The 25,614-nt window shown below is 31.9% G+C and overlaps 1 protein-coding gene across 2 annotated transcripts in view; it reads left to right on the top strand.

The window, feature by feature from the left end:
* Window positions 1–25,614, top strand: part of LOC126776732 (uncharacterized) — a 111,631-nt gene that overhangs the window by 1,010 nt on the left and 85,007 nt on the right. The window lies entirely within an intron of this gene.

Raw genomic sequence — 25,614 nt, 5'->3', positions numbered from 1 at the left:
TAATATTTTTCCCTCAGTATTTTTGGGTGCTAATAACATTTCTATAATAATAATGATTCATATTTTACAGATATAAATTACTATAAAAATGAGACATACAATGTGGTACGGTCGAAAGGCTATAAATATCAAATATAGTAATTGTGTCTATTATTATTTTAAGGACTGTGTTTTATTAGTATGTTTGTGTCGAGTATGGTGACTAATAAATGTAAAGCTTATAGTGAATAATATTGATTATGATAAAAACGCGTGGAAGGAATTAGTACGACGTATATTGAGTTTTTCACGGTTTCCTCTCGGTCTCTCATCATCTACAGTTATCTACATTCCGATCGTATAAATACAGTAAACTGTGTATGTCCCTCTGCTGGGCTAAGTACTCATGACTGTTTAACGAGTTTGTTCCACCACGCTTGCTCTAAGGAGGATTGTTGGACAAACATGTGGCACAGTTTCAGATGTGTTTCCTTAACCACCGCGCACTAGATAAATTATAAACGCAAATAATTTGCGTATAAATAATATTTAATATTTCTGAACGTGTATGTTGTACTTTAAAAAGTAGCGCACTGTATAATATATGTATAATGTTAATTTAGTTATGTTTTCAATGTAGTTTTTTCTGGTGGTTCTTAATAATTTTTTTTTTCTTTATCAAATTTTTTTTAATTTTTATTTTTAATTTTTAATCAAACGCTTAGTTTGATTTTGACCTTGAAATTATAATGATTAAAAATAAAATATTCTATGTATAACTACAATATTAGGTCCTTACATATGAAATTTGCGTTTTATACCGGAGGAATATAAAGTCATTTTTTTTTGTAAAATATATTTAATTAATCAAAGTATGCACCGTTTGTTATCTATGCACTTTTGCCATCTCATAGGTAGTTCATTGATCCCTTTACTAAAAAAACCATGGGGGCGAGAATCAATAAACTCTTTGAAGGCGGTTTGGACTGCCGCATCGGAGTTGAATTTTTTTCCTTGTAAGAAGTTGTCCAAATTCCGGAAAAAATGGTAATCTGTTGGAGCAAGGCCCGGGGAGTACGGTGGATGTCGCAGACATTCCAATTGTAGCTCATCTAACTTAGTGGTTTCACCTTTTTACCACAGAACTGCGAGGCATCGTAAAGATCTGCACCCGTACGTAGTTGACGTATCTAAGACACGTACGAAACGATTCGCTTCCTTGTTTCTGATACGCACCGCTAAGATCTGGAATACCCTCCCGACCTCCGTTTTCCCCACAACCTACAATATGGGTACCTTCAAGTCTAGAGTGAATAGGCATCTTCTAGGCAAGCGCGCTCCATCTTAGACTGTATCATCACTTTCCATCAGGTGTGATAACAGTCAAGCCTATCGCTTATATATTTAGGTTGTTTGTTGTGCAGTGTGTGGTCTTGCGTTGTCGTGAAGCAGCAGTGGCCTAGAGCGATTGACCAATCTCGGTTGCTTAGCAGCTAGTTCTTCCTTCATGGTTTGCAGTTGCTGACAATAGATATCTGCCTTAATCGTTTCGCCAATTGTATCACTTAGCCCAAACATTTGTATCACTTACCCCGAAGCCTGCAGCTATCTCTGCTTTGTGATGGATGCGCTTCCACAATAGCCTTTAATTCTTCATTTTCCACTTTGGTCTCCGGCCGTCCACGGGGTTGGTTCTGAAGGTCGAAATCTCCAGAACGAAAACGTTGAAACCAAAAACGTACCGTGCTTTCTTTTGCGACACCAGCGCCGTACACATCATTTATCCTTCGAGCTGTTTCTGCAGCACTGGTGCCACGGTAGAACTCGTACTCGTAAATATACCGATATTTCATGTTTTCCATTGTGCGGTAATAAGCGACGCCAAAGAAAAAAATAATGAGGAAAAACAAATGAATGACTGTTTTCGAAACTCAAATGTACCAGCTAAATGAATTTATAAATTTGAATTTGGAATTCTTAAACAAAGAGGAGATATTTAAGATCAAAGTGGTCAGTACGACAAAACGCTAATTTCATATGTAAGGACCTAATATTTTATTTTTAACTTTGAATAAGATTTATCCTTTTTTAATTTGCTCTTACACAGAGTCTCATTATAAGATTTACTCATATGAAAGATAAGATTTATACAAGTAGAAATAAATTTGGAATAATCGTGCACTGACCTTCGCTTAGCGTGATGACTTAATGACGAATTGCTCTCAATATTAATCGCTATAGACTTTTCTCATTAAAATAAATGATATGCAATTTTAAATATACGATTTATAATCTTAACTAATCCTTAAATGCAAAATTTGTTTCGCTTTCATATTTTAACTAGTTAAATAGATTTTCATGATATTTTACATACCCGTTTTCAGGGGTACAGAAAAGGACATACAATACTGGTGGTAGGGCTTTGTGCAAGCTCGTCTGGGTAGGTATCCCACTCATCAGATATTCTACCGCAAAACAGCAATACTTGATATTGTTGTGTTCCGGTTTGAAGGGTGAGTGAGCCAGTGTAATTACAGGCATAAGGGACATAAAATCTTAGTTCCCAAGGTTGGTGGCGCATTGGCTATAAGCGATGGTTGACATTTCTTACAATGCTAATGTCTAAGGGCGTTTGGTGACCACTTACCATCAGGTGGCCCATATGCTCGTCCACCTTCCTATTCTATAAATAAAAAAAATACCATACTTAACACCTGAATACTCTTACAAATCCGCTCGCTGAAACTAGTTTTTGTTACGTTGTAAAACAAAGTCAAACTTACATATATACAAAAATACATACGACCTTTTGCACTAACAGCAACGATATCAAATCGTAACTACATAATCAATTATATATTTTTGAATTAAATGACTTTTGAAAGTACTTATTTTTTTAAGACGGAACCAGCGTCGAATTTATTGTTGTAAATCTTCACACACACAATTGTTTGTGTAATTTTTTACGTTTTATTTCCTTTAAATTGTATATGGTAATGGCAACCCTGATACAAATTTGACAAATGATATTGTTTGTACGGAATTCTGCCGCATTCTTATCCACTTGAGAGTTGAGAGTATAAATTTAAATAAAACGAATTATTGCATCATTGTCCTTGTAATTCGGCGATTAATTGATAAACGGTAATTTAATATGTTTTATTTCGAAAGTGTTTGATGGTTTGACATTTATTTTTGAATATATGTGTTTATTTATTGATAGTTCAACAATAACAAGGTCAAACAATATTCCTTGCCAGTTACAATTTAAGAGTAATAATACAAATAATATGCAGTAGGGCTATTCTGTAAGACCATATTCGAAATTCACCGCGGAAAACGTTCGTGAAATGTCAAAAAGTAATATGCAACATTGACCATTATAATCATGACATTTCAAGAATATGTGCATCAAAATAGTATATCGCCATACGTCGGTTGTCAACATTCCACGGGTGAATAATGAAATAAGTTATAACAAAATAGCACTTCTGGGAGAAGAAGTTAAAGACACATATCCTTGAAAATACACATATATAATGTTTATACTGGAAGGCAGCCTTAGATCCATCAAAGCATGGAAAGACTGAAAGCTGCCTCCTTTAAAGGGATCTGGAAATATTGTTCAGTTGTATATTTTCATATCTCCCCTTTTCGCTAACATCCGCTTTTTTGATAGCGGATTATTTTGTATTAATAATATAAAGTTATTTTGGTTAATATGTTTACTAGATGTACTTTTAATCTACCCAGCTACGATCATACGTACTATTTCTTCTGATGTTTCAATAGATCGACAAACAATAAACGACTATGGTGGTCGAGCTTAATGAGGTCTGGTCACATATAAAACCCGAGTAATATATAAATATGAATGTGTACATACTTAGGGTTATTTAAAAAGTGTTATCTTAATAACATTCACGAGCATGAAGTCGCGGCCATCGCGTTATGTAATAACGAAGCGTAGTTGTTTAATTGGTGATAAAATATAAACGTAATTGACGTAAACAATTGTTACTGTTGTTTACACATGAATTCAGTAGGACCCGTATATTTTTTTATTACGCTTAAAATTAAAGGGCCAAAGGTTCAAAAGTCTGTATTATATGTTTGTGTTATATGTTGAGACAAAAAAAACTTACATCACTTCCGACGTCGAAGGTGTCCTAAACCGAGGCTTGGCCTCACAGGAGGCGCCTTTAGGATGCGAGTATTCCGAGTTCCTAAGTGGGCTCCCAGCATCCGGCGGAGTATTTTAAGACTCGCATCCCGCCTGGTGACGCTGTCGTGACCGTTTGGGCCAACAGCAAATGGTCACTTCGAAAATAAAGTTTACATGGTAGTGCGTGACAAAAACTCATTGCTTCTATCAATGTTTTTGTCTGTGTCAAATTGTCAAGCCTATTCGTGGATTAGGTCGACGTCAGCTTAAACTTACCTAGTCACTATTTTTGTATTCAGATAAGATAAGAATTTACGTACTGATATTATTATTTCTTTATTATTAGGTACATTCACATTAAAGTATACGTATATATATTACATATACGTATAAGAGGCCGAGATGGCCTAGTGGTAAGAACGCGTGAATCTTAACCGATGATCGTGGGTACAAACCCGGGCAAGCACCACTGAATTTTCATGTGCTTAATTTGTGTTTATAATTCATCTCGTGCTTAACGGTGAAGGAAAACATCGTGAGGAAACCTGCATGTGTCTAATTTCATTGAAATTCTACCACATGTGTATTCTACCAACCCGCATTGGAGCAGCGTGGTGGAATAAGCTCCAAACCTTCTCCTCAAAAGGGAGAGGAGGCCTTAGCCCAGCAGTGGGACATTAACAGGCTGTTACTGTTACTGTATATATATTATATACACAGATTTAGTAAATTCGTAGACGTGGTAATTTCTCTTAATATTATTATTTCAATTATTGTCGACAACATCTAATTAATTACGTAATTTTTATACCATATTCGTTTTTGAGTCAAGTCAACCGCATTGAAATTAAGTAGCGAAAATCACGCACCCGTCTTTGTGCAGTTAGGTAATGACCACGTTAGTAATGTAGTAATAAAAAATTAAATATATATTAAAGTGAATTTGAAACATTTAGTTGAGTATATATAGATACATAACAAACTATAAAGTTATTTAAGTTGCCTTATTTATTTGACGATTCCACTTGTTGATTTTTGATCTTTTTATTCTTTTTTCCGAATATCATGGAATTTTTCTATCTACTTCGATTTAATAAACTTATTAGTTGATTTTTAATCGATATTATAGTTGCTGAGCGAAGTATACTATGGCCTATTCCATGACATAAGTCGATTACACCATGGCGTAGGATATCGCATATTGAATTAAAACCCGAGCAGTCTTTCGAGAGTTGACATTGAGTGAAACAAACAAACATACAAACTATCACTTTTATAATATTGGTATTAATTAATATTACGAAGAGAAACACTCAGGTAAATCAATTCTAAGTTAACTTGCAATTTGTCTGTACATATAAACATTGATTACATGTATTATTTACTTCATAAATTTATAGGCTCTATGTCATAAATTATGTACATGCTTATAATCCTCTCGAGTTAATGGTCATTAAAAGTTTTATAGATTGAAAAGTCTGAAAGTATTAAAAGAAGAGTTAGTTTTTTTTAAATTTAGAAAGGCGATGGTCTCTCCTGGTTGTATTTGGTCACCAACCATTGGAAATAAGGTATGTACATTCTAGCTGATTAGTAATTTAAAATTAATTTAAACAGTAATATCGATGTTTGCAAGTAGAATTATTGATAAGTGGGTGGTTAGGAATCTATGTAAAGTTGGTGGTACCAATAACATAACTAGAATACTATCATGATAATAGGAAATACTATCACAAAATGTCAATAAGTTATATGCGACATTAACTGTAATAATGAATATAACATGTACGCAAAGGATATACGCATCAAAATAGCGTATCACCGTTTGTAGGTTTTTAACGTTTTACAATTGTAAGTAGTGAGTTCATTTAGAATATTACCCATAGCAGTTGACGTAAGTTTTCATGTTTTTATAATATGTATGGATAACGATTTGCACGATATTTGTGTTTATGTTTTTAATCAGACACGAAGTTCATCGTATTGTGAATGTGTATGAAAGATAATTTTTTATTTTTAATTAATAATCAATCGAAGGTTTGAATGTTAAATTGTTTTTACCATCAAAACTGAATTCGTAACTGATCTTGACATTTTAATGATAGTATACGTGTATATTTTTTAAGACCCACGTAGTATAAATTAAAATGATAGGTAACGTTCGCTTGACGTCTAGAGTTCATTGATCTCTGAACTGATTTTTTTTCCTCTCAAGATTTCAAGAAAAAACTCGGGTGAAAGGCATTCTCCGAAAAAACAGGTTTGATGCTTGCCTGGGACTAGGGAGCAAAAACCTGGTACAATAGGCCACAGGACATACTCGTGCTTACGATTATAATCTTTACGTACCTTGAAATAAAAATGGATTTGATTTGTAAAAATATTTCAAGCAGAATTATTTCTTTTCTTGTAATATTTTTCATATATATAACGATTTTTATTATATTCTTGCATTGTTTTTGAACATCGTAATACTTACCTCTTTTGTTTCAAATCTTTTATAAAAATAATCAATCTTCTCGAGTATCGTATTACGCGTATTATGTCATATCATACTATTATATCATAATATTGTTAAGTTTTGTTCGTTTGTATCACAGAAAAACTTAATCCCATTGATATGCAATTTACAAATTATTTTAGTTTATAGTTTCAGAACGAATATAAACTATTAAGTATGTAATATGTTAAATATTTTTTGATATATAGTTCGATATGCCGACGTTGTTGAGGAAAAATTTCAGTCCATGCGTTTACGCAGCGTATGTTGCCAAAATTATTCGATACAAAAACATTCTATATTAGAGATTTGTAGGTCTCCAAAACATCCAAATAAAAGTCTGCACCAACATATATAATCTTTTAAAGATAAATTCCAGTAACCATTTTTACGTTATTATGTATAACAAGATATTATATAAGAAATTTGCTCGTCCGCCTACTTATATCATAAAAAAAATCAAGTATTATTTTGAATTTGTATTTAAAATTATTAGCAAAAAATGTTTCAACGACAAAGTTATGTATATAAACATTAATTTTAACATGTTCTTTGTGCAAAATTGTTTCTAATATAGCAAAATCCTAAAATGTGTTGACATACGAGCAGGTCACATGCTATTTTATACAAGAACATGAAATTCCAGCTTGGCACGTCAATAGTCTAAATTTGAAGTCAGTGAAACAGCGAAGCGCAACTTATATAATGTTATTATATACTAATGATATAACCTTTTCCGAAAAACGATGTATTATCTGGTAAAAGTGTTATGTATATGTTTTATGTATTTATAAATTTACGCGTGTTTGTGTATATATGTGAATTTTCACTTCGATTAACGACGAACCTTTAACGCAATTGATTTATTGATATTACTTTTATGAAGTATGTGTTTCGGTCTGATATATATATTAACCAAAACATCCAGTCTCACTTAATTTTTTCCTATAACAGATAATACGCAATATAAATGCATGTGTCAACCAAACACTTGTCCGTTATGTCAACTTAAATGGCTGTCAGGAAAATTGGCGCCAATTCGCTTTCCCTAACCTTCATGCAAATTTGAATATTGGATATCAGTTATAAATAATAATTATATTTTACGATGTTACAGTTTTGGTTCAATTTGTTTTGAAATATTGCTAAAGACATTTTAATTGCACTAATGAAAAGTAAAGGTTTTTATTATTTTTAATCTGTTAAATTTTGCGTGCTAAAACTTGCATCTACATTTTCTTTACCTGCTAAAGTTGTAGTTTGCTAATAAAAATATAATTAAAAAAGATAAGCTTGGATTTAATTAAATACATAACAAAAAAAAAGTAAATGACATATTTTCTTTTATTTTGTTGACAACTGACATTGAAATGTGTTTTTTTTGTATACAGCCAGTTGTTTTTAAGGAAAAGTCTTATTATATTAAGTGAGCAATTCTTATATCTGTGTTTTAAATATCGTGTATCTCAGAAACGGCTGTTACGATTTAGGTCACATTTTGTATTACGTCTTTTTTAATTTATCTATATTGTGCAGGTATCAGGTAAAAAAAGCCGAGATGGCCCAGTGGTAAGAACGCGTGAATCTTAACCGATGATCGTGGGTTCAAACCCGGGCAAGCACCACTGAATTTGCATGTGCTTAATTTGTGATTATAATTTATTTCGTGCTTTACGGTGAAGGAATACATCGTGAGGAAACCTGCATGTGTCTAATTTCACTGAAATTCTGCCACATGTGTATTCCACCAACCCGCATTGGAGCAGCGTGGTGGAATAAGCTCCAAACCTTTTCCTCAAAATGAGGAGAGGAGGCCTTTAGCCCAGCAGTGGGACATTCACAGGCTGTTTCGGTTCGGTTCGGTTCGGTGCAGGTATCATAGGTGTATTTTCCAAAAAAAATACAACTAATTTGATTAGAGCACCAAGTACTAAATTTTAAAAAAAGAAAAAAAATAGATAAAGCGAATAATACAAATGTACACCTTAGGTAAGTATTAAAATTCTGTGCAAACGATTATACGTCATAACTGTAACGCAAAAATAAATTAATAAAATAAATTTTACTCAAGTATCGCATAGAGCTAAAACCTTAGTTTTTTAATAGTCCGGACGAAACAGAAACGCTATAGAAGACTTAATTTAAAATTATCGACTGTACTAATAAAATCATTATCATGTGTGCGTGTCAAAATAATACCATTAATTTGACACGCACACATTTTAAATTTTCAAACTCGACAAACATACTTTTATGACATAAAATATATGCTATAATAACGTCTATAAAAACAGCTTCCGCTAAGTTATACTATTTATAATGCTTGACATTTTAGTAACACGACACGTACATCCTTTCCTATTCATAGTATCATATATATGTATATCAAATACATAACAGAGTTTGCCTGTATACGTATATTAAATATATTGTTTTTTTAACGGAGTACTTATAAAATTGTACTTTATGAAATATAAAATTAAATGTTATGTGTTGCGACTGCTTGCGAATATTTGTGAATACATTTGAATGAAACTACGCAAGGTGGACGAGCATATGGGCCACCTGATGGTTAGTGGTCACCAAACGCCCTTAGACATTGGCATTGTAAGAAATGTCAACCATCGCTTATAGCCAATGCGCCACCAACCTTGGGAACTAAGATTTTATGTCCCTTGTGCCTGTAATTACACTGGCTCACTCACCCTTCAAACCGGAACACAACAATATCAAGTATTGCTGTTTTGCGGTAGATAATCTGATGAGTGGGTGGTACCTACCCAGACGGGCTTGCACAAATCCCTACCACCCTTCTCAGATAATAGAATATTATAAGTTGTTTAAATGTTAAGTACACAATCACGCTTAAAATTACTTTATAGATTTTACTGTTTAGCATAGAAGACGATTATATTATTGAATAGGACATACAAACTATTTTTTTTTTTTTCAAATTTGGTTACTTTATTTTTATTTTGACGTGAATGATAACCACTTTTTTATTATTCTTAATAATAATGCCATGAGACACCTTTTAATAATGTTAATAAGATAAATACATCTTTATTTAGTAATTGTAACTGTCTCTCAAAAATAAAGTGTCACTAATTAAAATCTAATTAATTGATGATGTTATTGAATTTCACATGTAAATTAAATCATGCTTGAATTAATATAATTTTCCATAGTTTTGAGAATTTACTTTCGATGGTAGAAATGAAAGCTTAATCAACTTTTTTATCTGTTTATAATATTTGTTTAAGGCATTTTAAATTGTTAATATTTTTAGAGGCTTAGTCATGATGTTTGTTATATTGTTTTTTTTAAATAGTTCTCGATAGGACGGGTATCAAGACTTCGAACTGGCAAAATGAGTATTTAAACCGTGCTATTTTTTAATCCGTGAGATAAAAACATTCGCCAACTATTCTATTCGCCCGTACAGTGCTAATGTACCGTACAACACGCTCCGCATATTTTTTACGCATTTATATTGTTTAACCTATATATTTATATATATATATATATAAAGGAAAACATCTTGAGAATGAGCTCTAAGCCTTCTTTTAAGATAAGAGAGAGAGAGGGAGAGAGAATGCTGAGGGAAATTTACAGGTTATCTCATATATTATGATAATTTGATCTTTCATCTTTTAATATCTCGAAATATCTCATTTATAATTGAGTCAAGACCTTATTTTAATTATTTATTTTTAACTTTATTACTACTATGAATATAATTGAGACGGCACCATAATCAATTATGCTTACGATTGTATGATGTATCTGTCCATGTCAGTTGGCTGACATACTGTACACGTGTAGGATCGACATATACGTGTTAAATGTATAAGTACACAGTTGTCGTTACAGTCGCTAGTAGGGCTGACAACTTTTGTATATTTTTTTAACTACGTATCAATAATACCAACGTAGACTCTTTAAACTGCTACTTAAAACAAATCAGTTTATTTTTAAATCATTTTCATACCCACATACAATTGGCACTGTAAGAAATATAATTTTTTTTCTTACACTGGCAACCCTGTCGACTAAGATGTCATGTCAAGTTTTCAGTCCCTGTATCAATAGATTGTAAATTATTACTTGAAACAGTTTTAAGTGATTGAAGTGATAAAAGTTTAATATCAAGGTCAATTTTTTGTACAACGTTGTTATAAGTAACATTTCTAACGGAAAACTTTTTTATTTTTTTTTGCATTTGGAATAGTCTTGGAAAAAAAATAGTTTCGTTGAAAAATATTGTTGGTGATTACGTATCTTAATTAAACTGACAGGTCAAACATATTTGCTATCCTTTTATTCCCACTCATGAGAAAGAGATAGTGATATTTTTAGATCAGTCAGGTTAGTTTAGGGATTATGCATTCGGTCGGGCGAGGTTACCTTCGTTCCTTGAGGAGCTCCTTAACACTTAAATTAACAACTAAAACAGATAATCTTAAACCAAACTGCTGTAGGGACTGTGTTTATGGGCGCTGTCGATCACTAAGAATCAGTCTACCTTCGTTAAATGAATTAAAATATACATAATTCACTAAATCTCAGTAGAGCACACTGTACATAACATCACATCAATATTACTCTTAAAGTTTTTTAACATGAAAAAGAATTTATTAGCTTAGTATGTCTGACGTCATGAGATGAGACTAAAGAGAAGTGTGAACACTAATGGCAACCCTATTGTCCGGTATGTACCAGTACGGACACGTGGATATGCGCTGAAATTTAAAATCGATAATACTCCGTGCCAAATGGTTAAAATCACAAACCGGAATAGACACTTTGAATGTAGAGCAATGTATAATTTCAGTGTTCTTTTCACAAAGAAAAATGTGCAAATGAAGGTAATTCGATTTAGTTCGATTTGACCTGTATGCTTTTCGAGGTCAATAAACTATCGATCTCTGTTCAAGGAAATAAAAACACCTGTTCACTACTTATTGTTCTGTTATGCATTTTATAAAATAGGTATCAAATGCTAGATATGTTAAATTGCTAACTCTTTTAGTAAAATAAATATACTAAATTCTAAACAGTGGCTCTGGTTTTCAAACGATGTTTCAGAGCTCATTCCACCAATCCGGAATGCGGGATGGTGTGAAATCACGATGGTTTTCTGCACCGTCGCCGACGAAGCTGAAATGAATCAATTGCATGCAATTACGTCCGATTAATTGTGATTGATTGAATAATCAAATAAGCGGAATGAGCTGTTTAAAAAATCCGACGTTGTAAAATAAAAATAAAATAAATAAAGCCACATTAAAATTTCAGGCCTATATCCGACATAAATCACCAAGATCCTTAATTAAATACGATTTAAAATACAGAAGTTGTAAAACACATGGAGGATACTGTCGACACGACATTGAAAGCCGTTGGTTTGCAATTTAATTATGCTAACGGCGTTCATTTACATACCAACTTGTTAAGCGAAGCAGATTCATTTATGGATTGAAGAGCCACTTGCACAGATAATAATTACTAGTAACTAAACAGGTTACTTTTCAACTCGTAAACTATGATTACTTATAAATTTAACTCAAGTTTCAACTCAGGAAGAGTAACCACTTTTTATATATAAATACTAGCTGCTCTACGCGGTATCACTCGTGTTAAACGTTCCTGCTTCGTTCCATTGGGCATTAGTGTGATGTTAAATAGCCTCATTAAAGTAAAAAAAACAGGCTCTTCAGCTTTATTTTATTATTATTATCAGTATGAATTATGGGTAGTTTTTGTTCGTATATTATGCATTCACGCATCGATCACCAATTGAACTGACATTTTGTTGAGTTGTTATTAGCACTGGTATGAAGGTTTCTTAGGCCTTTTAGCATACTACTATCAAAGTAGGTAATAGGCGACGTGCGAGTTGAATCGAATATTTAAATTTTTTTTTTATAAATTTTTCATTATTTAAGGAACTATATATGTCGGGCGTTAGTCTGTACAAATAATAAAAGACTGGAAGATTTGTCATATCGGAGAAGCGCATTACCGGGTGTAAGATAAGACTGTGTCTGTAGAAGTAGATGTTAAAAAGCAACTAGGTACATATATGTATATATATATATATATATATATATATATATATATATAATCATGTAAAAACTTAAAATTATTTGTTAATACAATTATCACTTATATTCCGTGAATATTACAACTTTTATTAGACAGGAGGTGACTGTGAAATTTTTATTACTTGATATTAGATGCGACGGAATAAAAAACCTGCAAATTATATACGATTTATTTAAATATTTTTTATTTATATAAGAGAACATAAGATTAGAATTACGAGGTAAAAATAGCTCACTATATAATAGTTTACAAGCAGATAAGAGAAAAAGACAAGAATGCAACGATTCTGTCAGAAACGAACATCCGCGCCGGCGAAGTATGTTCGACGTTATGTATATATAATCTATATTATATATAAATTAGTCATATTTATTTTTGACAGATAAATAGCTGTGCTTACGTTATGTAATTAGGATTTTTTATTGGGTTGGCGGATAAACATATGACAGCTATTTCGACACACAAATTTCCAAACAACGTTTTCCTTCACCAATGAGCACACAACTCATTAAATACACAAATTAAGCACATGATTGAATGCGATGGTGCTTGCCCCTTGGTAACGGGTTTAGAATTGAACCCACAATCCTTATTTGAGATTCACATATTCTAGACAGTGGACCATTTCAGCCTATGGTATGGTAGAATTTGGTAAATGTTAAAAAATAATATGAAAATAATTAATTTAACGGCTTTTTAAATAGAAAACATATGTGAAATCTAATGCCGTGATGACTAAATACACTCGTACTGTTGATGTACAAATGCATACATACAAGAGTACACGATATCACGTAATGCCCTTATCAGTGGATGACCTTGTTTATACAACTAGATCTGTAAACGACACGGTCGTATTGTACAGTAATGCAAATCGTATTATTCTAAAATACTTGTAAAATAACATAAAACCTTGATTTTGAAAAATTGTTATTAACAGGGCTATATATGAATTAGTTCTCTGCATGATTTTATAAGTTCTGGATTCAAGTGATAAATTGTTTTTTTCTAACTCGTATAAAACTCATTAGCTCCACTGTATTGATATACCACTTGGAGCGACTGTTAACGCTGTTTAGTCGCCCTAATGCATTTTTCTAAAACCTCTTAATCGATGATTGTTCAAGCTTTAAGTAATTATGTTCTATAATAGTTTGGGTTAAATTCGAGGATATAAATAAATAAGATATATCTTTTGCACACACAGACAAGTTTCCTCACGATGTTTATCTAAACAGCCGAGCATGAGATGGGTTATTAACAAAATTTAAGCAAGTGTTGCTTCCAGTGGAATTGAACTGAAAATCTTCGGTTAAGATTCACGTGTTCCATCCACTGGGCTATTTCGGCTTTTTTACTCATAATATATAATAATATGTATTCAACAATTTTCTAATTAATCATAAAGCTTAAGCTATTGATCTCATGTGAATAATTACAACATTTAAGTAAATTGATTATGGATTATGGTAATGTTATGTAATGGAAGCATTGCATATAATTACGCAAATCGACCAGTAGACACGAAGGCGACTGAGCGCGATTAAGATGATTTCATGTAATTGTTTCTCTATAACATTGTTTGTTATATCTCGCAAATGCCAATTATGAAGGTAAAATATATTGTTGCATGTATTTTCCTCTTAGTATTTGAATTATAAACCTGACAAGTGCGAATTGAAATCTTTTTTTATAGTGGACGAGCATATGGGCCACCTGATGGTAAGTGGTCATCAACGCCCGTAGACATTAGCATTGCAAGAAATGTTAACCATCGCTTATATCGCCAATGTGCTACCAATCGTGGGAAGTAAGATGTTATGTCCCTTGTGCCCGTAATAACATTGGCTCACTCACCCTTCAAACGGAACACAACAATATCAAGTACTGCTGTTTTGCGATAGAATATCTGATGAGTGGGTGGTACCCAGATGAGCTTGCACAAAGCCCGGCGTCGTGCCGTTTAAATTTAGAATTCGTTTATTAATGCTCTATGGTTATAACCTTCAAAACAAGATATATATTTATATACAATGAGTAATATTCATTAAAATTCTTTTAAGGGAAGGAAGCTCAATATTATATAGATGAAATATAAAAACACAAACGATTTGAGAACATTAAATTGTTTATGAATTGATTTTGTTGATTGGTTTTGTGTTAGATGTTGAGATGGTCCCTCTCATTCAATTGATCTCAATTTCAGCCGTATTATTTATTATTGAGTTTTTATTTGAAGCGAACGTTCAGACGAATTTTTAGTTCTTATACATATGTATCAGTAGTATTTTTTTTATATTTTAGGAAAACATATCATCAATTAATTACTTTATATTTTTCGCGATTGTGAATTTTATCATATATCGTTGTCATGTTATTCCGTGTTTGCGTTATCGGATTATGTTTGTAGATAGAAGGGCAAATACACCATGATTAGTACAATGGTATTGGTACGTACGATTTCCTGACATTCAAGACTTCGCAAACTTTAACGTACATGTATAAATTACGTAATACATTATTTAAACGTTTTCGTGTAGTCGTTAAATATTTGTAATTATTTCGTTTTATTAGTCTAACGAGGCCGATGATGATCCATTGGAGTACGAACGCGTGAGTTAGTTGTTAGAAGAATTTATTCAGTTGATGTTGGACAATATAAATTCTAGTGCACCTGATAATATATTTTTTTAACCGACTTCAAAAAGAAATTCTCAAATCTGTTGTTTTTTATGTTTGTTATCTGAGAAGTCTGTCATTTATGAACTGATTAAATCGGAAAGTTATTTTTTTTGTTTGGGGGGGGGGGGGTATACATATGGTTTTCTTCCATTTAAATTGAAAGAAAAAATATCTAGTTGTACCAAAGGGTGAAAAATAGAATCCTAAACATGATTGTTACCAGATTATTTTTTACAGTTATAAATCGATACTATAAAGTTTCGGCTGGAGCATACTGTAGCAGTAGCTTAAATCATTAGGAAACGTTTTTTTTCTCTGTTTATATCTCTTTCATTATTTTAGCTTACATAAAACCGTTTGTTATGGTAATTTTGTTATTGAGTTACTTACTGACTCTGTTATTAGAAATAAATAATTATTATATAAAATGTGTTAATGATAATCTTTGAGTACTAAGGCGCATTACTTGATATAAGATTATATGATTATATAGATGATAAAAAAAATTGTAAAATTTATTTCCATTCAGGATGAACAATAATTCAATTATATTTATTACCTAATACATATGTAACTGAAATGTCCAAAAAGAATAACTATAGTTTTCTTGCCGGTTCTTCTCGCTTATCTATGTATGGTTTATAAAGGTATATTTTTAATTTCATTTTTTTTTTTGTTACAGGTAATTCTTTCAATTTTAACCGGCCAGTATATACGTAATGACAAAATTAGAAGAAAATTAAATAATTATATCGTGAGCTCGCTGCAAGGATTAACTGCAAATGATGAATAATGCGTTGTTTTCAATATGATTTTTTATCAGTGCCTACCTTTTCTCTACAATTTTGATAGTTTAGATAAATAATATATTTAAGTGGTTAATATAAATATTAATCAATAACAATAAACGTACCTAGGTACTTACTTTTTGTTAGCGATATATTCTACCACCAAATAGCAATGCGTAGTATTGTGTTCCGGTTTGAAAGGTGAGCCAGTGTAACAAACGCAAGGGTTACAACACCTTACTTCCCAAGGTTGGTGACGCATCGCCGATGTATAATGCTTTATATATCTTGTAGCTCATATCTTTATGCGCGATGGAATCCAATTACCATCACGTGGTCCTACCTATTTCATAAAATAAAAAGCAAATTAAAGTGAATTTTGCTACCGAATTTTTGCCGTCGGCTGTAGAAATATTGTAGGTATTTTTAAGATTGTGTCTAGACTCCGTTTTCGGTCACAAGAGGTTATTAGCACTTACACCTTAAGACTAAACAAAATATAAGTATCTATATTTTCGTTTATTATGAACAGTATTAGATTTTAATTTTAATTATAAAATTAGTGTTTATTTCTTTCGGTTACGTAAATACTAGTCGATGATTAATTACTATTAAAAGGAAGTAAATTCAATTTCGGTTGCTTCCAACGAACTTGCAATTGAAATAAATTTATATGACGTTACTTTGTATGCATTGAGACACAATATTAATTAATTTCCTTTGAATTAGAACTTGGTTAGTTTTTTCCATGATACATCGCCTTTAATTACATATAATCGAATGTATGTATATAAAAGACTTCAAAAAAAGGTGTAGGTAAATATTCGGCAATTTTTTGTGTACATGTCACAAAAATAAATAATTCCTTTATATTGAACTAGTTTTGCCAGCGGGTTCGCCCAGCTTCTTAAGGGAATGGGGATAGGTATTTGGTTAAAAAAGTAGCCTATGCCCTTTCTTGGGATTCAACAGAGACAGTTTTACTTATAATATTATTATAGATAAGATTTACCTCTATATTTGATTAAAAATGTATCGAAATTATTTTTTATGAAATATCTACTGAAGTATCTGGTTTTATCCAAATACGAAGACCAATCTGCCACACACCTATGGAACGATGTTATGTCCCTTGTGCCTCTAGTTACACTTATTCATCCTTCCAAACGCAACAACACAATAATACTAAATATTGCTGTTCGATGGTAGATGTGTTGAGTGAGTGGTGGACCTGGACGGGCTTGCACAAAACCCTACCACCAAGTACTTTTTAGACATATTATTTAAAATTCATCAACTTGAATCCTGATGATCATATACGCAATGAATAGATAGTCGAATGTAATTGCTTATTTAAATACAGCAACAATGTTCATAGCCCACGGCAACCATTTACCTATAAGCTATCTCGTTTTTTTTTTCTAATATAAATTTATGTTACCGAACTAAAACTGGTCCAAGGAGAAATTGTAAGTCTTTAAAACTCGTTATGTTTGTAACTAATATATTTTTATCTGTGGTTTAATCAAATCAGTCTGGTGTTTATGGGTTGCGCCGCCATTATCATTACGTTATAGTTAATAACAAAACTACAGGAATCTATATAACGGTTGCAATACAATTGGCTTTGAAATGGTAATTATAATGTCTGTTTTATTGTTTACGTATATATATAATCGAAGAGCTTCCTCGCATTTGTTTAGATGTTATACGATAAAGTTAACGATATGTTAATATGACTATTGCCTAACTGGGAGATAATTACCTATTACGCAGTCGTATTTATGATAATTATGATAGTGTGAATACATCGAATTGTAAATAATTTAATTTGGCGTTTAACAACTTTCAATTGATTAGGGCTGCCGTTATATTAATATTATAAAGAGATAAGATTTTTTTTTGTTTGTTTATAATGGATTAACAAAAGATAACTGAAAGACTTAAAAAATTACCTACAGAAATTTTCATTTTATCAGCGAGTAACATCAAAAATTTTCCTATAAAATATCTACTATGGTAGATAATTGTTCAACTCGGACGAAGTCGGATACAGCGATCGGAATATCTCGGAAATTCTTTGGAAACGAAACTACCATTAATAGTAATAAGTACAAATACTATAGTTTTTTTTAAATTATTAAATACCTATTCAAAAGGAAGTTCTATTTTTAAAATGAAACAAATATTATAGTTTTGGAACGAAATATAATGTTGAAATCTTTAGTCTTTCGTTTCGCTTAAACATTTAAAAACTTAATAAAATTATAATATTAAATTTTTAAGTTGATAAGAAATTGTATTTATCTTGAGTAGGTCGAGGTAAACAGTTGATTGGCGATCAAATTCAGAAACCGAAGAGTAATCTTTGACCCACAGATAAACGTGACTATTAAAACATGTCGTATATAATATGTGGAATTATTTGCGTTAGCCTCGGAAGTCTTATCGCTAGTTTATGAATATGCAAATCAAGAACTTAGATTCAATTCCCGTATCCACGCTTTTTAAGTTACTGAACTAAACCGATATTGGATTTGTGCGATATATATGCGGAAATATGTGTTATTCTTGTGCTGGACAATCTTTTTTTTTATAGAATAGGAAGGCGGACGAGCATATGGGCCACCTGATGCTAAGTGGTCACCAAACGCCCTTAGACATTGGCATTGTAAGAAATGTTAACCATCGCTTACATCACCAATGCGCCACCGACCTTGGGAACTAAGATGTTATATGTCTCTTGTGCCTGTAATTACACTGGCTCACTCACCCTTCAAACCGGAACACAACAATACCAAGTACTGCTGTTTTGCGGTAGAATATCTGATGAGTGGGTGGTACCTACCCAGACGAGCTTGCACAAAGCTCTACCACCAGTACATCTGGACGCGAATGGCTTGTATTTATTGATGGCGTGTGTCACGGCAGTGTTTTTAGTTTGTCTTCTTTTTACGCATCAACGACTTAGGAAGAGATTATTAGGGGATAGAGAGATAGCGTACTTTGATGTTAATAATATTTAATTGAAAGTATCACGTCGCACAGTTGCTTAAGGATCTTAGTACCTGGGCTCATATAATTAGTTATAATATTTTTTTTTTTTGTAAAATGTTGCCTATAGAATATATATTGCTCATTCAATATTGGTCGTTTAAATATCTTATTGTGAAGCGTCGTGAATATTCAAAGTCTTACATACATGTGTTAATCACATTGTATTTCGTATTTTTAAAGTCGCAACAAATGTTTACGAAATCGACCAGCAAATCATTTCAATAATTGTAATAACTTATTTTTCTAACGATGAATTTGTTATACATGAACTTTACTAATTTTAAATTATTCCTTCAGATAATAGGTAACTAGTTATTAAATTATCGGCCGATTCATCTATTCCCAAAGAATAATTAATAAAATTAAAAACAAATAAACACTTATCTAACATTTAAAAACAAATTGTCTTCCTGGCCAGTGACATAAATATAAACCGTGGAACGCATTTTTAAACGGGCGATAACTACTGATTACCACAACCGAGTATCACTTTAATATAAAATATTATTCATGCCTTGAGAAGCCCTGGTTATTAAATAATCGGTCATTGACCTGCCTTTCTTCATTCAGCCATCTTTGTCGCAGTCGGCGTTTCTTTGATGAATTACGTTAGTTATACATTGTATTGTTTAAAAAAAAAACTAACGGTGTTTTTGATTAATATTATTGTAACGTGGGTGGTAACATTGATTATGGAAGTAATTAAAATGTATTCAAATAAGAATGTGTGACGTTAATTTTTTTATAATTGAAACATCTTAGGTATCATCATTCTCTTATCGATAGATAGAGAATTGGGAATCAAATTTCTTTATATAAGGGACAAGAAAAATATGATTTAGAGAGAAGAGAAATAGTAAGTAACAGAAAGTTCGTGATCGTGAAACATCCAAACATTGGTTTTGTTTAGTAAGATAAAAATATCTTAGAACTCTTTATATATTTTAATAACTTGGTACATCATGACATCATAAGTGTATACCGTTTCTGATATGTTTCCTTTTAATTGGAAAGATTAAAACTATTAGGAAGTTATTTAAAAATAGAATCAATACCAATAATAATAGAATTTATAAAGTGTTTAAATATATATATATATATATACATAAAACAAAAGCATCCGACAGATATTTGACGAGCCGTTTGGCGTGGTTGGTAGGTACCTGCCTTTCACGCCGAAGGTTGTGGGTTCGATTCTTTTTTTTTTTTTTTTTTTTTATTATAGAATAGGAAGGCGGACGAGCATATGGGCCACCTGATGGTAAGTGGTCACCAACGCTGTTAGACATTGGCATTGTAAGAAATGTCAACCATCGCTTATAGCCAATGCGCCACCAACCTTGGGAACTAAGATTTTATGTCCCTTGTGCCTGTAATTACACTGGCTCACTCACCCTTCAAACCGGAACACAACAATATCAAGTATTGCTGTTTTGCGGTAGAATATCTGATGAGTGGGTGGTACCTACCCAGACGAGCTTGCACAAAGCCCTACCACCAGTAAACCCAGGACAGACATTTGTGTGCATGAACATGTCTGTTTGTCCTGAGTCTGGGTGTAATTATATATATAAGTATGTATTTACAAAAGAAAAGTAGTATATGTAATATATCAGTTGTCTGGTTTCCATGGCACAAGCTCTGCTTAATTTGGAATCAGATGGCCGTGTGTGAATAAAGTCCCAGGATATTATTATATTATATAAAGGTTATACTTATGAAAGATATTAACAACATAATATAATATTTTGTACAAGTACTGACCAGTTCTTGTCACTTATATACCTTACGTACTTTTAACATTTTTTGTACCTAAACGTAACCTTAATTATGTTTATTGTTTTGGTGTCTGTACTTCGCTTTGAATAACGCGTAAGGCTTGTCCTTCGTTCCTCACACAGGAAATGGGATAAGGGCGTCAACCTCACAATTGGTTGAAATTAGAGGATTCTATTACGCTTTGCTATTGCTAGGGTTGCTATTTATCATAAATCATATAATTTTTTATTGCATTTGTTTTGAAGTGAATATAAGTTGTTCGTTCATTTACATAATACTAATGACCGACAAGTAACAGCCTGTGAATGTCCCACTGTTGGGCTAAAGCCTCCTCTCCCTTTTTGAGAAGAAGGTTTTGGAGCTTATTATACACATATACCGATATGCGTGGATTTTCTGTATTATTGTATTGTTAAAAAACTTAACTAAATATAAGTAGTAAGTACATATATAGTAGTAGACATAAATGCGTCTGTTTGTTACAATTTCACGTCGTGACTACTAAATCTATCATCATTGTTAGAAGTACAACAGGAAGAAGAAGTTATTAAGATTTCAGAAAAGGATAACATGGGGTACTAACCCAACCCAATCTTGTTACTTATTATAATTCGCGCGCCATTTGTATATCACTTCTTGGAAGTGTCAAGAACAACTGTAAAAAGTTTTAATTCATTCGAATGAATGATATACGAACATATACGGAACGAACAAAGATACATTTATATATATACATCTATATATATATATATATATATATATATGTTGAATGATTATAATTGAACTTATTGATTAATATAAAATAATTATAAATGCACTCTTGATATTATTATAAATTTACTGTTCATTATCAAGTTAGATGATGAATTGTATGATTAAAAAGATGGCCGAAACATAGTTATACCTTTTTGCTCGTCATCACATGATATAAATACAATTTTAAAGGATTTTTCAAGTGGTAATTACGTCACAACGAAGCATAGATAGCAAACATATCTTAAGGTTACTAACGTTATTGTTAGTTCAGATGATCAAGGGAAAAACAGCAAAGTTCACGGGTTGGAATGGGAGAATAATCTCAAATAAAATTTGGTGAAAGGATTTGGACCGATTTAAGCGGTGAATACAACCCTATGTTATGATATATGACATACAGATTTTTTGCCTCAACGACACCAAATACGATTGTCCATTTTAATTACACTTGTATTTTTTTGCTGGCAAAAAATAAATGTTATTATTAGTGCTGACGAACACGAGACAGTTTGACGCCCAAAGTTCACTGAACCCGATGTATGATAAATGATCGCGTCTATTGCTACATTAATATTCTATGTGACGTCAACTGTGGTATTTATTTAACTTCATACTCAATACTACTACTAATAATACACCAGAATTTGAATTAATAATATGAATAATTTTACTTTTTTTTTTATTAATAATAATTGTATCTTTAAAAGACTTGCGTTCGTAGTATTTTCCGAGTTATTTTTTCTTGTTTTTCTCCATTAGATTATATCTACATATATATATTTTGTTAATTATTTACAAATAATCGCTATGTAAATAGCTTTATTTGAGTTTGAGTTTGACAGTATCATAAATATACAGTTAAACAGTCCCATCTCTATATAATATATATACAAATAAAGGCGACCTATTTATTTATTATGCCTAAATGAAAAAAATACTAACCTAATATACATAAAACTTATACTAGAAGATGCAACGCGTTTCGGAGAAGGTTATAGTGTAAAATATTATCACTTAAGTTGTAGCTGCGCTTGCGTGACATGACAAGCGTGAATTTCAAGTTCTTGTTTTAATAGAACGAAATTGAAATACGTACATATACGTATAAACGTGTAAACACACTTAGCGTTTAAAAGTAAATAAATAAGATATATTTTTTTTTCATTACATTTTATTGTGTGAAATCATGACATTATTTTAAATAACTTGTTTGAAAATGGGTATATTTAAAACTCAAAACATATAACTCTATTCTGAGATTTAAAATGGCCGTATCTCTTGCTTTTGACATTGACATTAGAAAGGATTTAATGGAATTTATATTATCTCACTGACAGCGATAAGATATTACGAAAGGGTTTCCATTGTACTATTGCATCCTTTGTCCAAAATTAAGAATAATATATTAAAATTGGCGGATTTCATCTCATGTCAGGGAAACAATGTTAAAAGTCCGAACTGAAGTTGTGACGTTTGCAGTTGTAACACTTCGACCTTTTAGCGATAGTGTAAAAACCTTTATCTTATTGCCACCGTTGAGAAAAGAGAAACAACATTTTTCAACTGAAAAATGTTTGTTCTTGCATTCCAAAAGGTCGTAAAAATAATTACTTTAAAAAACTTAAAGTAATTATTTTTAATTTTGTTTTATATATACTTACAAGGTTTATTTATTTTTATAATTAATACATAAATATATACAATCAAATAGTATATGCCCTAATATTAATGTCATTCATTTCTGTTCTTACTTATATTATAAGGACACTGTAATACATAATAATAAAAACTTGTTCGTTTGTTGACAAGGTGAAACAGTTGTTCGACATAAATAGATGCACATTTAGCTACTGCTTATGTTAGTTTAAGCCGAGATGGCCCAGTGGTTAGAACGCGTGAATCTTATCCGATGATCGTGGGTTCAAACCCGGGCAAGCACCATTGTATTTTTATGTGCTTAATTTGTGATTATAATTCATCTCGTGCTTAACGGTGAAGGAAAACATCGTGAGGAAACCTGCATGTGTCTAATTTCATTGAAATTCTGCCACATGTGTATTCTACCAACACGCATTGGAGCAGCGTGGTGGAATAACCTCCACAACCTTCTCCTCAAAAGGGAGAGGAGGCCTTAGCCCAGCAGTGGGACATTAACAGGCTGTTACTTTACTGTACTGTATGTTAGTTTTATTATATAACTTAAAACTAGTCTCGGCCTTAGTCTAGGTCCGCGGGGAGGGGATATGTTAGATACCCTAAGTGATTTTCTGTGCACCTGACAACGTGTTTTCAAAATTTCATGGTAATCGGTTGGGTAGTTAAGACATAAAAGCATAACAAACAAACAGCTCATTGATGGCACTTTCTTATGATTTTGTTTTAAATATATTTCAATATTTATCCTTAAAATGCTTATGGAGATACATAAAAAACTTTAATCAATAACTTCAATAAATTATTCGGTAACATATGTATACCTACTGGGTCTTTGAGGATCATCATATTCTTCGCCAAGCAATATTTATTATTGTTCCGTTCCGGTTTGATGTGTGAGTGAGCTAGTGTAACCACGGCACGAGGGACATAATATATTCGTTTCCAAGGTAGGTGGCGCATTGGCGATGTAATGGGTGGTTAATTTTTCTTGCCAGTCTACATACCTAGTACAATAAAAAAACATTGTATTGGTAACCAATATTATTTAACGTATATTTTTCAATTGATCGTCCACAAATACGTCTTTTAGCGATAAGGGACTATCATGCTTTTTAATAAATAATTCGGTAGCTGGTTATCATGGTTTAAGGTTACCAGGGCAACTGGAGATTCGAGGAGATTGTGTATCTCTTCATAGTTGTCGCAAATGTATTCTCATTTACTCTACAAGTTCTTTTAAATTAATGTATAAATATGTACTTGTCGGTTGGTTCCAGTATAAAAGTATGTAGGTATAATATAATATCCTGGGACATTTTTCACACACGGCCATCTGATCCCAAATTAAGCTTGTACAGAGCTTGTACTATGGAAACCAGACAACTGCTATACTATATATACTACTTTTTCTTTTGTAAATACATACTTATATGCATAATTACATCCAGACTCAGGACAAACAGACATGTTCATGCACACAAATGTCTGTCCTGGGTGGGAATCGAACCCACAACCTTCGGCGTGAAAGGCAAGCATCCACCAACCACGCCAACCGGCTCGTCAAGGTATATAACGTGCGCACGTGATAAGCTTAAAAAAATAATAATAATATCGATATATTTGGTATTTCTGCGTAAATATTCACTAAGATAGAGTCGCTTATCATTTTGTCATTGAATCGTATTAAATATTTACACGTATTTTAATTTCGAATATGAACTTATTTTTGGTTATCAATATTTTTAACGAGTCTATTGACAAAGGCTTAATTCTTTGAGGTCTTGAAATGTTACTTTCATCATACCATACTAGCTGTATGTCTTAATGTCTAATTGTGTTACGATATAAGTTTAAAGTTCAAATAAAATTGTTATTACGTTAGACATAATATGTTTTTCTCAGTGAAAGTATTAAACTAACACATGACGTTAATGATCTTAATATTATTACGGCCTTTCTAGATTCTCCTTCTTCAGTGAATGTAAAATTTTCCAGATTAAACGTTTATGGGTTAAATTCCAGTCATTTTATTTGCCCGTAACAAATACTTTAGACTTTAGCGTTTATGCATTTCTAGGTTCCTATTGTATGATATACATATGTACATATATTATGTATACAAAATACGACACTTATTTATTGTA

This window comes from Nymphalis io, chromosome 21 (assembly GCF_905147045.1).
Source record: "Nymphalis io chromosome 21, ilAglIoxx1.1, whole genome shotgun sequence".
Taxonomy (NCBI): Eukaryota; Metazoa; Arthropoda; class Insecta; order Lepidoptera; family Nymphalidae; genus Nymphalis; species Nymphalis io.
This window is presented reverse-complemented; position numbering and strand designations above follow the sequence as displayed.